General features: G+C 38.9%; 1 long non-coding RNA gene across 3 annotated transcripts in view; it reads right to left on the reverse strand.

The window, feature by feature from the left end:
- Positions 1–13,705, reverse strand: part of LOC124860457 — an 81,138-nt gene that overhangs the window by 24,583 nt on the left and 42,850 nt on the right. For all 3 annotated transcript variants that reach the window (XR_007036360.1, XR_007036361.1, XR_007036362.1), the window contains exons 2-3: positions 10,644–10,699; positions 4,855–7,605 (exon numbers count right to left, since the gene is read on the reverse strand). This is a non-coding gene — a long non-coding RNA (uncharacterized LOC124860457). The remainder of the gene's footprint in view (positions 1–4,854; positions 7,606–10,643; positions 10,700–13,705) is intronic.

Consider the following 13,705-nt stretch of genomic DNA (forward strand, 5'->3'; position numbering starts at 1 on the left):
CAAAGAAGAATGGGCAAAACTTTTAGTCTCTGGATGTGCAAAGCTGTTTCAGACATGAAAAAAAGACTTGAAGCTATAATTTGGGCAAAACATGGTTCTCCAAATGTATTGTTTCTCAGGGTTAAAAATAAACACACACCACACTTATTATTTGTAAAAACATTTGCAAAATATGTTTAATTATTCTCCCACTATGGATACACCGAATTTTCTTGAAGAAAAGGTTGATCAGTGTGAATTCTGTCCAATAACAATATCTTACACTGGCTGTAAAACATTTAGAGCCAGTGGTTCTAATAATTCCTTCTGACGAAAGAGTAAATGATGAAAATACCTGTCTGATTCCACCAGGATGAAGCACAAAAATATCCTCTGCGTTACAAAAAGAAAGCTCAATCACAGCCTGAGCAGAAAACTGAAAGCATGGATTATACATCCTTGATTTTACTTTACATATTTTTTTAAACTTGGATCATGTGTAATGGATCTTTTGAATCCTCACTGAAAGCACTGTTTATTAGGTCGATGCAATGCTCACTATTTGATATATGAGTGAATAGTTACTTTTATTTACTTACAAAACAGTTTAAGACTGACTGTTTTCACACATTTTGGGACAATGGTTGTTTTCCGTATTTCTATCTTGTATCTACTTACAAATTAATTCAATATCTCATTTAATTGCATAAAAAACCTGATATCCCAGACTGTGTTACAAAAAAAGCACCGACATTGATTGCACAATACAGAGCAATGTTTATTCAAACAGTATTACACAGAGCAGCTGAAAGGAAAGAAAGAGGATGAGCAGATTTAAACACTCTAAGGCATGGAGGGACGGGACAGGTCTGTCTTACAAAGGTTCCTTCACACTGTAATGACACGGGCATTATGCTGAACTTTGGCTGCCGTATGTCAGAAAGAATGAACACTTTCACCTCTGTGGCGCTCAGACCAGCAGCACGCACTGCTGTTTGTCTTTCAAATGCCATTGTGGTTGAGGCTACTAGGGTACACACAAAGTGCCTGTTACAACTTTCCATTCACCGTGGGATTCTGAAACCCACAAAGGAACGTCAAATTATTATCCTGCGATTTTGTGCAATTTTGAATGAGCAACCGTCATCTAGTCAGAGTTGGCAAATGATTTCCTTTAGACTCTGTCTTGTTTCCTGTGATTTCACTGCCGACGAGGCCCATTTAGAGGCAGTACGAAGGTGGTTATGCAGAACAGTAGCTCACTCACATCAAGTGAGACTGTTGTATTTTTTTTGTTCCAAAGTAAAATATCTCATCCTCAGGGGATTCAAATGAGAAAATTACTGCTGGGTAGAACTACAGGAGTGCTATCTTTTACAGGTAATTACTCCATTATCTGTAAACACTGTTTCAGGAGAAACAGTACAGTAAAGTGGGTCACACAAACTGTTGAGTGATCCACAAAACCTGCACTCTCAAAGAGGAGAGGCATTTAAAAATAGAAAAAGCAAAAGAAAATAAATAATAACTTAAACAAGATAAATCCCATGTTTTCTTATTAGAAATTTTTGAGAGTTAACGTACAAATTAATTCTATTAAACACATCCTATCACCTGACCTTAATACTTTTAATGACAAACCGAGCACATACTCCTTAATCATCATTCTCTGTGACAGTACTGCTTTGCTACCACTAGTGGGAGCTATCAAGCAGAAAGGGATCCAAGGATTCCCCTGCAGGCTCCAATCTGAGAAAAAAAAGTCAAGTTTGAACAGTGTTGGGAACCAACAGTGATTTTATAGGTTTGTTTAAAGACACAGGTTAAGCCTTAGGGCAGCCAGGTAGTCAAACAGATGACTGTAGAGAAGCTGGGTGTTAGATTACACTGATGCAGGCTAAAAGGATGAGTCTGTAAACATTTACTGACAGAGCAGATGAGATATAACACTTGTCCTGAAATACTGAGCTGTCACCCATCTGACTCAGAGAAGCAGAGGAGACAGATTAGAGGTTTTTAACCCCTCAGGTTTGAATTTTTTCTATTTTAGGTTCCTGCTGCCATCTCTTACCTGCAGCACGAAACCACACACATACACATACACACATAATCAAGGATGAAAGCTGCATATGGTGAAACACACTTGTGGTCGGCGGTCACACACCTTGCCTGAAGCGGTGGGCGACTGCAAGGCTCTCCCTGTGGTCCTGCTCTAACCACAGTTAACACACATGGTGAGTAAAACCGCTTTTCCCCACCGGAGCAGCCCTGCAGGCCTTCTAACCATTGCCTTACATGAGGTAATGAGGAATTAGAGGGAAGGAAGGAGGTTTCCTGAAGATTTACAGGGTTTAAATCCCCGATACTGTCACCCTGACAGAGCCACAGGTCCTGCAGGTATTAGTAACACCAGCAGCTGCTTCCTAACCAAGATAACAACACGACAATGCCTCACAGCTAATGGAAGACCTTTTATTGGGCACGTAGAACACAAATCCAACTTATAGTCAGATGTTGTCTTTTCAGTTTGTCATAACCTGTCAGTGGTCTATTTAAACCTAATATGTAAGTATGTTCTATATTCAGCGTCACTCTGTAACTTCAAATATCCAGATGTCACACTGATAGAGAGCAACATCTGGCCTGATGGACACATGTGCAGTAAAATGAAGTTGTTGCCTATGGAACATGTGCATCTTAAACATGGAAAGTTGAAGATCCACAGTTCAGTAACCAGTTTGGCTACTCCGGGCACTAATATATCAATGTTTGGTGGGAAAACTTTGTATATGCACCAATAAAGGTTTGCATTACACTAAAGCGGTGGCACACTCGGTACAATCTCTATTTCTGAGCATTTTCTTTACTGTTTGAATTAATAATATGGAGATAAATGTGGTATTATTGGCTGGTATTGTTAATAGCAGAACACCTGGTTACATGGAACAACAATGAACAAGTCCTACTTTCTTTCCAGTTTGTAACTAGAATGTCAAAGTCAAAGATAATCTTAATAAATACAAAATGCAGTTTTCAAATGATAATTTACTACGAGGGCGGGGGAAAGCTATCCATACCTGTGCCTAAGTTTAAATTGTGCTTGTACGACCTCCAAGAATTAATTGCAAATAGCCACACTTTTGGGTTCAAGCTGTAACGAAGCCTGAATACTGTCTAACCTGAAGAATCAAGAGCTACCTTAAACAAAACCTGTCTGACAACTTAAAATAGTTGTCACAAAGGAGATCCCAAGAAAAATCCATTACTGAGCAAAAAGAACACAATCTTATTTCACAAACGTATTTCACTTTTGCTGAACAACATCTTGATGACCCCTTGAGAATGACTTTTGGGAGAATATTCTGTGGACCGATGACTGATCTGGTTACTGTTGCATCTGGTTTGAAACTTAACACAGCACTTCAGAAAGGAACCTTATCAACAGTGAAACATGGTGATGGTTGTCTGATGGTCTGGGGCTACTTTGATGCTTCTGTACCTGGAAAACTTGTTATTACTGATGAAACCAATTATCCTGCTAACAGAAAGTCAGACCATCCGTTTGTAACCTGAACCTCAAGCTCTCTTGGGTTATGCAACACGCCAAGGATCTAAAGCACACCAGCAAGTACATCTTTGAATGGCTAAAAAAAACCAACAAAATTGAGTTTTTGGAGTGTCCTATTCAAAGCCCAGACTTAAATCTGTTTGAAAAGCTCAAGCGTGTCCTTAAAAGTGTGGGCTAAAAATCTTCCACAGTGATTTAAAAGACTCATTGCCAGGTATTGCTAACACTGAAAGACACTTAAACACATCGCAAACACTCACTACCAAGAATGGCACAGCTACTTATTAGGCTTGTTTGTTTTTACTCAGGTAGTCTTTGTCTGTTCAGGCATGATAATATGACTAATTGACAGGAGAAGCGAAAAACAGTTGATTTCTTCACCTGTTAGTAGGTGAAATATATATGGGAGCACGTTAACATTTTGTCCTCAAAGGTGATGTATTAGAATGAGACAAAATTGGTAAACATAAGGATTTGAGTGAGTTTGACAAGTCCCAAATGCTCTAATGGGGACTTCCCAGTCTGCAGAGGTCAGTGAGATTTTAAAAGTGGAAGAACCTGTGGCGAACTGTTGACACGGTCATAGACAGCCATGGCTAATTAGATGCAGATTGAGAGCAATGCTTAACGCTGAAAGCACCAACAACAGACACCTAAGCATCAGAACTAGACCACAGAGCAATGGAAGAAAGCAGGCCAGTCTAAAGAATCACCTTTTCTTTTGCATCATATAGATGGGACCAGGACGCGGTGTGTTGCTTTGGGCAAATTTTCACTGCCTACCTAAGCATTGATGCAGACAATGTGCATCTTCCCATAGAAACTGTATTCCCTGATGACTGTGAACTCTTTCAGCAGGATGATGTACTCCACCACAAAGCAAAAATAGTTCAGGAATGGTTTGAGGAGCAAAATATTTTTTGAGGGGTGTTGACTTGGCTTCCAGTTTTCTCAAATCTCATTTAATCCCAACTAAGCATCTCTAGGATGTGTTTGACAGATTAGTGTGATTCATGGAAGGCCCCCTCATAACTTAAAGGACTTAAATACCTTCTTAACAATAACCAGCCACTTTGACGTCTTCCAGTCAGGTTTCCATGCTCACCACAGTACCAAAACTGCCCTTGTCAAGTTGTTCAATGGCATCCAAATAAATGCAGACAGTTGAAGAACAACAATGCTGGTATTATTGGACCTCAGCACAGCATTCAACGCTATTGATCATGGTATATTACTGGAGAGACTAGAGAACCGGGTCGGTGTTTCTGGTACAGCACATGACTGGTTTGAGTCTTACTTGAACTTACTTGAACAGCCAACTCCCGCTGAAGCCGGCGTCTGATGTAGGCCTTTAGGTCTCTGAAACCGCCACAGTGAATCTAAAAGCAGGCTCATTTTGGACTGAATCAATATATGGCATTTAAAGGTCATATTTCTTATCAAAAACTTCCCAAAACATCTTTTATAACCAGACTTATAGATTTTTAAACATAATATAACTTAATGGACTCACATTCACCTAGCTGGCTGTGCCACCCCTTTTATGAACAGAAGGGGAATTTAAAAAGTACACAATGAGACACAATATTTTTTATTAGTTGCCTTTCCGGGCTTTAGACAAAAAAAATTAAACTTAGAAAAATTAAGCGAGAATGTTTTTCCTACTCTGTTAACTGAGGTAAAAAAAAATAGTTTACTTCTCCCAATGAGTTCTTATTCAGCTGTTGTCATTAATATATTAAATAGAAAAATATAATTAAATAAATACATACATATATAAATCATTAAAGGGATCATATTTTAATTTTTGCCTAGTGATTTATCATATCCCTTTCTAATTTACTGTGTGAAGGTATGGTAAGCATGTACTGACAGCAGGTTTTCAGCCAATTAGCAAAATAGAGTCTTGGTCCCAATAAAGAGCAGTCATGGTGGGCGGTTGGAATTTGTCCTACAGATATCCTTGATCAATGCTTTAGTTAATTCAACGTCGCACATGAATATACAAACTTGGTATTATAACAACATTGCATGGCCAACAAATACACTATTTACCTGCTTTTACTGTATTTTATTTTGCTTTACGAGAATCTCATTTAGAACATGAGACATTGGTTATTGGGAACCAGCCATTTGACTATCTATTTGAACAATAAAGCTGTTAGTGAAGGCTGGTGGATTCACTCTAGTGCCTCTACTGGCGGAGCAAGGTGTTGCAAGACCAAACATTTAAAAAAGCTACTAAAATTTATTTTACTTGCAGCTAACCTTTAAGGTATTGAGAAAAAAGTAATTTAGCCAGACTAAAAAAATTATTCTATAATTCTTTTTTTGTTTTTACTTGCCTTTTAGGGCTTCAGTACTTTTCTTATGCGTTCATTGTGTAAAGCACTTTGAATTGTCTTGTTGCTGAAATGTGAAATGCAAATAAACTTGCCTTGCCTAAACTCTAAAAATGTGCAAATTTTATATGGTCAGAAACAACTTAGATGCAATAATACACTAAAGCAGGAGTAGTTATCCATAATATAAATGCATTTACACAATTTTTCATCAGGCATGCAAGGGTTGAATTAAAGGCTTAGTGTTTGAAAAAATTAGCAAAGCAAACAATAACTACTTGTGTGACACATAGGAAAAATAAAATGGACTTGCATTTCTGCCATGCAGGTATCTTATAATCTGCTGTGTTTAATCAGTAATATGGTTAAATTTGCTAGCATAGGTTTAATTCTGTGTTTTGTTTTGTTTTGTTTTTTGACAGACCTTGTGTGACAACCTTCTGTAGCCACTCCTCATTCCAATTTGCTTCTCTGCAGAACAGCCAGGTAAATACTAGGCAGCTTAATCTCCTTTTCAGCCTTTGTTTGCTCCCACTTTCTCTCACTCTCTTCCAGTTTTTTTTTACATAAAGACCTAAATATTTCTCCTTTTCATCCATTTCCTCAAAATGATGAAATTAGCTTATATCACACAGCCATGATAATTTTTGTGTGATGTTTAGATGCCTTCTAGCTGCACTATGCCCTCCTTAAAGGCGACATTGTTGGCCAAACACATGCACGCGGCCTGACTCATGCAGATGCCATGAAAATAATCGCAGGATTAAAATCTCTACTGATTCACATGGCAACTGACAACTCAAAACCGTCATCACTTAACCTTTGATGCTCTGATCTCATGTCTAAGTGTTATTTTAAGCATTTAAGAACTAGCTCCTTGACATTTAGGGTTTTGATTTGAGAAAAAATAAACATCTGGATATGAGCTAACCTTTACATCTATGGGACACATGCACAGCAGAATGAGTTGCATAAAAATAACATCTGATATAGAAAAGGTAAATGCATCGTTTTACCCATCTAGTAGAGGGGCCCAATGTTCAGTAGATGGGATAACGCCCTGGACAGGTATGTGCTACGCAATTACAAGACTAGCTCAGAGCATGCAATTATCAGTCGGTGCTGTAGCATTAAGTGTACGGGCAGCGGTGAAAACAACTTCAAAGAGAGATGGCAAGTTTTAGGTGTCGAGATTTACTTCACCTGACTAATTATTCTCCCTTATAGTCGAGCTGAGTGTCCTCGGCTATGAGGGCCGACCCACTGTGTGGCCTGTGCTGCAGTGGGTGTGACCAAGCATGGGAGAATGTGTGTAGGTGTGTTTACCTTTTTAAAACTAGGGCATGCCTGACAGACAACCGACAACTCAAATTTGTATGTTTACGGTTGACTCTAGAGAGGGACCTTGTGAATGTGGCTCTGATCGTGACTAAGTGTGCACATGTGGTATGACAGTCCCATTATCAGAGATAAACTGACTGCAGAAATGGTAAGAATATCAAAATATGATCGCATATTTCCAAGGAGGTACAAGTGAGTTCAGTGTTTTTTGCAATCAGAAAACACCAATAATAGATTCACGTTTATCCCAAGTTGTACATATATATAAGTGTCAGTGAATGCTTGCATATATGCGTGTGTGTACAGCCATGTCTGCAGGGTGAGGTGGAGGCCAAGGCTTTGGCAGCAGGTCTGGCACGTCTTTCAGGCCCAAACCTGCAGAGAAGAGAGGGGAAAAAACTAAAGAGGCAGAAAGCAAATAGGTGTGAGTCTACCTGCCTTCATGTGACAAGCTTCACTTATTCCTCACCATCATTATAAGCTCCTAACACTGTTTAAGCAACCTAACAGGGTCTCTGGATTTACTCTGCAACCATTAAAAGAGCTAATCAGCAAAGCAAAAAACATGTTTTAATTTCATGTAATCAGGGTACACAAACTATAATCTCCAGTTAAACCTTTGTGCATCTTCTTTACTTGTTGTTTGCATCTTGCTGGGTGGCCATAGTTTCCACTTGTTACACTTTTATTATGTTCTCCCCTTCATGTTTTGAGTTCAGATTGGTATCTGTACATATCTTCCACCACAGAGCAGGCAGCAGGCATGTGGGGCATACTTGTTTTTGACTCGCCATGTCAGCCAGGCGCATCGCGGCTGATGAATTCATTGTATTTCAGTAGTCACGCATTCTAGGAATGCGTTTAAAGCCTATTTGCGGTTCTCATGTAGTTTGTCTCTCCTCCAGCTGTCCACACAATTTGACTTTATTTTCATTTGAGCTTCCTGAGGTTTAGTTGGTTTGGGTGTCAGTTTATTAAACATCATTGGAATAGGAAGTACTTAGATCCCTTATTTAAGCAAGGGAATATATAAACTGTGAATGTTTCCTTTCTGCTGCAGTTAAGATATAGCCAAAAAAGGGTTTTTGGAGAATTAAGTACAGAGCACAAAATCATCTTCTGTGGCTGTAATATGATATTTTCTTCATTAATTTTTTAATTCATCATTAAAATGCTCACAATAAAGGAAACTGTTGTCAGAATCTGATTAAGCAAATTAAATTTGCTCAATTAATGGTTTGCATACATTCATCATGGGCAGAAATGTATTAATTTTGGTTTTTATTTTAGCAATTCAATTGAAAAAGTAAAACAAATAGATTTATCACACAAGGTGCAATATTTCAAGTGGCTATTCCTGTTAAGTTTAATGATTATGGCTTAGTTCTCATGAAATCCCTAAATTCCACTCAAGCACAGTGATTTCACAGTTATTAAAGCAGATGTTGGTACTTTTGGCTGCATAGGCAGGTACCATGTCCTGTTGGAAATTTAAAATCAGCATCTTCTAAAGCATGTCAGCAGAAGGAGTCATGAAGTGCTCTAAAATGATGACTTTGGACTTGAGAAAACACGGTGGACCAACATCGGCAGATGACATGGTACACCAAATCATCACTGGGTGTGGAAACTTCCCAGTGGACCTTAAATAACCTGGATTTTGTGACTTTCCGCTTATCCGCCAGACTTTACTTGGATTGGAAACAGGACTTTGGACCACAGAGCACCAGTTTAGTCCATTTTTCCTCAGTCCAGTTAAGACTCTGCTGACATTGTCCCTGGTTTATGTGCCATTTATAGCCCATGTCCTGGATCCATCTGTGTGTAGTAGCTCTTGAAGCTCTAACTCCAGCTTCAGACCAAACCTTGTAAATCTTTTCTAAACTTTTGAATCAGCCTACCTTAATAAAGTTGTACAAACTTTCTTGTTGCTTGTGCACCTCTTACTGCCACACTTTTTCTTCCACTCAACTTCCTCTTAATATACATGCATACAGAAGTCTGTGAACAGCCCGACTCTTTAGCAATGACCTCTTGGCTTTACCCTCCTTGTATAAGGTGTCAGTGACACTGTTGGACAGCTGTCGAGTCTACAGTATTCTCCATGATTGTCTCAGCCATGGCAATCTTACGTAGTTGCTCAAAGTGGATTGAGAAATAAAAATGGAGGCCTTCATCGGGACAAAATTATACCAACTTTTTTTATAAATTATTTTACTATTTTAAGCATTTTAGAACCACTTCTCATTTCGAACATTGGACCACGAATGAAAGCAAGGCCTATTTCAGGAAAAAAAAAAAAAACAATCTGAATATACTCTACCATTTCTTAATGCAAGAGTGGTCATCAAATATCTAACCAAAATGATACCAGAAGCTTGGTAATGTCTGCAAAAAGTGTCTAGGTCCTCTGCAACGTGCTGGGAGACATGAATATTATGGAGATTGAATGTATAATTCTGACCCTGTGTGATTTCAGGAAACTCCCCAGTAAATTTCACACGTGTTCACCCAATTCATGTTGTTTCGTGTGGGATCATTTCACTTTGAAGAAAGAATGTTTCAAATAAAATATTAAAGCTTTTAATTTATCTGACTTTCCATGGTAGGTGTAAAAACCTTTTACTGGCACTGTATTTCACAAATACTGGAGATGCTCTGCAGCTACTGCTTGTAGATAAATGTAGTGCTGGACAACACAAAATTAACCACAGAACCTGAGGAGATTAGAATACATTTGAAAGAATAGTAAAGAATGAATAAATGTATTCAGTTTAGCATGCCACCATCTAGGCTCCTTACCAGCTGGACTTGTTGGTCCTAAATTTGATTTATTTACAATGATAGCCATTGTGGGTTGCATTTTAAATTCAGTTGAGACTCCACGGATACTGGTAGATAAAAGGATTTCCTTTATAATATCCAGCTAATTCCTACACCTACACGGAAACACTTTTGAAGAGAGGATGTGTCCCCTGAGGGAGAAAGTAAATCACTGTCCATTGTGACCACGACATAAAAGTGGCATTACGGAGTGTATCATCTCCATAACCTCAAAGGAAATCTCTATTCAGCAACTATAAAAGAAAGCCTTTGCTCTCTATTGCTGTCGGGCCAGTTATGAAAAGAAAGAATGGATTAAGAGAGAAAACAGTCAGAAGAAAAGTGGAGAGCACACAGGTGAAGTCCTATGGCGGTGGAGGTTTGCTCAGCTGTGCTGTATTCTTTTCTGCGCCCCACCCTGCAACCAAAGACTGGGATATCTTTCCATTTCACTCCTCCCCACCCTCCCTGCCTTGCTATATCGTTCTCCCGCTTTCGTATTTGCACAGGTGAAAGGACAGCAGTCCAATGAGTGTGGGTGGAAGACCTGAAAGTCTGGTTTGCCTGGCTGGTTGGTTGAAGGAGTTTACCTGCAGACTTGTGGATTGATGGAGATCTGATCACAGGGGCCCAGCCAGTCTTTTGTCTGGAGAGACAGACAGCAAACATACAAACATGAAAAAATAAACAATCCAGAGTTAATTAGTCACGAACCACAGTGAAACATTAACATATAGGATATGAACTGCATGAAATTAAATATAAGGGGCTAGCTATTCTAGTAGCAGAGAATGGAGGCAGGTGGAGCAATACAGGAGTCATAATGGGTGGGGAGGTTTTGCCACCAGTGCTGAAAGTTCAGAGCAAGAAAAGGTAACTCAAGCCACCATGTGCCAGAGTCTCACGTGTTTCCATCCCTGTCTTAACAGACTGGAGCTCGGGTTTCTGGCTCATCCAGGGCTCCTTACTGCCCCACTCACCCCCTCCTACCCCCATACCCCCATGTTGATCGTTAACCTCTTGAGCCCTTTGCCACGCCCTCCAATACTAAACACATAGACTATAGGCAAACACATACATAATGCATCAACTCCATGGATGAATTTGCAAACACAGGAGTGCAGGCTTAATCCTGACAAACTCCACATTACTGCACTTTCACAAGCAAAGCAAGGATTTACTCAAGTCCAATAGGATGAACCATTTGTGCAAATCATAGTGGTTCCCTTTCTTATCACGCTACTCTTGAAGGTTTTTTCCAGGTCTGTTAAAAATATATAGTCCATGTAATGTAATAAAACCAGCCAGAGGAACAAGTTGTAAATCACCTTACTATCACTGCACCCTAGTCAAGAGTGTTGCTCAGACGCATGAGGTGGGATTATCTGACATATGTAGACCTGAGGCCATTCTCTCTCTTTCTACCTCCCTCCCTCCCTTCTCCTCCGTGTTTGTGTAATTCCTCCAAGGGAACTTTATCTGATTCATAACTTTCTCAGTGAGACCTAAATTATTAATGAGTAACAGAAAAAATATAGTTCAAGGTTCTTTTCAGCAGCCATTTTTACAAACTTAGGTTTTAAACTGTATGTGGATTATAAGCGTAATTACAGTATAGGTACAGTTGAAACCACGTATTTACATACACTGTATAAAAAAACAAACTTTTTTTCCTCAGTGTCTGACATGAAATCATGTTTCCTGTTTTATCCCAGATAGGATAACAAAAATTATTTATATTTGCTAAAATGCCAGAATAACAAGGAAGTGAATGTTTTAGAGATTTTTCTATTGCTTTTTTAAAATTCTGAAATGTACATACAGTACAATTACTTTGCTTTTAAACAATTTCTAAAAGCTCAGACCCATGGATTTTGGGAACTTCTGGTTAATGCACAATGCTTGATTGAAATGGGAGAACACCTGTAGATATATTTTAGGGCAACATCCCCAACAAACTGCTTCCTTAAGTGACATCAAGGGAAAATAATAAGAAAAGCACCAAGATATGAGGAAGAGAATTGTAGACCTACTCAAGTGAGTTCTGTGTCCCAGAGATGAGCGTTTTTCTGTTGTAAAATGTGCAAATCAACCCCAGACTTTTGGTCTGGATTTCTGAATTAACCCCAGAACAAAAGTGCCTCGTGAAGGCACTGGCTGAGGCTATTATCCACAGCGAAACAAGTCGTGTTCTGACATGGGCAAAAAGTCCTCTCAATGAGGAAGAAAACATTATTCCAAAAGTAGCATAAAAGTCCAGAGGACAGTATGAAAATGCACACCGGGGCACTGACCGGTCATTTTTGAAGACCTGTACTGTTGGCAGTTTAAAATGGAAGTGCTTGGCTACAATAACCGACCTGTCCAGGGTGTACCCCGCCTCTCGCCCGTAGACAGCTAGAGATAGACATCAGCTCCCTGTGAGCCAGTATGGAAGGAGCAGGTATAGAAAATGGATGGATGGATGGCTACAATAATAAAGAAAGATTGCAAGTCTGAGAACACCATCCAAGCTGTGAAGTACACAAGTGTTTGCTTCATGTTATCCCCAATAGCATAATGCTCACAGGAGGGACTGCAGGAGGGACTGGTGCACTTCACAAAGTAGATGGCATCATGAGATAAAACCTTCATGAAAAGATACTAAAGCAACATCTCAAGACATTAGCCAGAAAGTTAAAGCTTGGGCACAAATAGGTCTTAATATAGACAATGACCCTTAGTATACACCCATCTTAGTTACAAAATGGCTTAAAAACAACAAAGTCAATGTCTTGGAGGGGTCTTAACAAAGCCCTGATTTCAGCCCCATAGACAATTTGTGGGCAGAACTGAAAGGATGCTTGTGAAAAAAGGTTGCCATCAAACCTGAGTTGGTTACAGCAGTTCTGTCAGCAGAAATGAGCCAAAGAAATGTTTGACCCAAGTCATAATGATTAAAAAGCAAGTCTATCAAATCATATTGAAATGTGTGTAAATTTTGAAGAAAGTTAAAAACAAATTCTCTCCCATTATTCTTGCAATCAGCATCAAGAAATACTTTAGGTAACTGAACTGAAACAGGAAATTACGTGTCTTTTTTGTATTTTATGCACCTTTTTAGATAACTTTAGACTGCAGTTTTTTGGGGTTTTTTGCCTTACGAATTAAAACTCTTCACCATTCATCTGAATAAATAGAAGCAAGTAAAAGTTATGCAAATGATGCTCCCTTTTTGTTGATGAATAAACAGACCTGTGCTAGCACTCTGTTTCTGTGAGGGTAATTTGGTTTGACTAACTGTAAATGCTGAGCTTGCAAAGGCACTATATTTGCATTAAAAAGGTTTCATAAGACAAAAAAGGCTCACCGATTTTCAGGGTTTGCATTAGTGTGTGGAAGTAAGGTTAGACTAAAGGAAGAGTTTTTTGCTCAGAACAAAGAACAAAACAGTAAAACATACTTCTTCATTGAGTTTCAGACCAGACATTTCAGATACCAATATCTATAGGATTTATTCATTAAATCTGCCATCGAGATATTACTGATTAAATGAACAACATTTTTGTGTACGGTTGATTTAGTAATTGATTTTTTGCATGTTTTATTTTGTCTGTGTATATTGATTGTTCCGCATTGTGCAGGACACATTTCCCACTTGGACAATAAAGGA

The sequence above is a fragment of the Girardinichthys multiradiatus genome, chromosome 23, assembly GCF_021462225.1.
Source record: "Girardinichthys multiradiatus isolate DD_20200921_A chromosome 23, DD_fGirMul_XY1, whole genome shotgun sequence".
Taxonomy (NCBI): Eukaryota; Metazoa; Chordata; class Actinopteri; order Cyprinodontiformes; family Goodeidae; genus Girardinichthys; species Girardinichthys multiradiatus.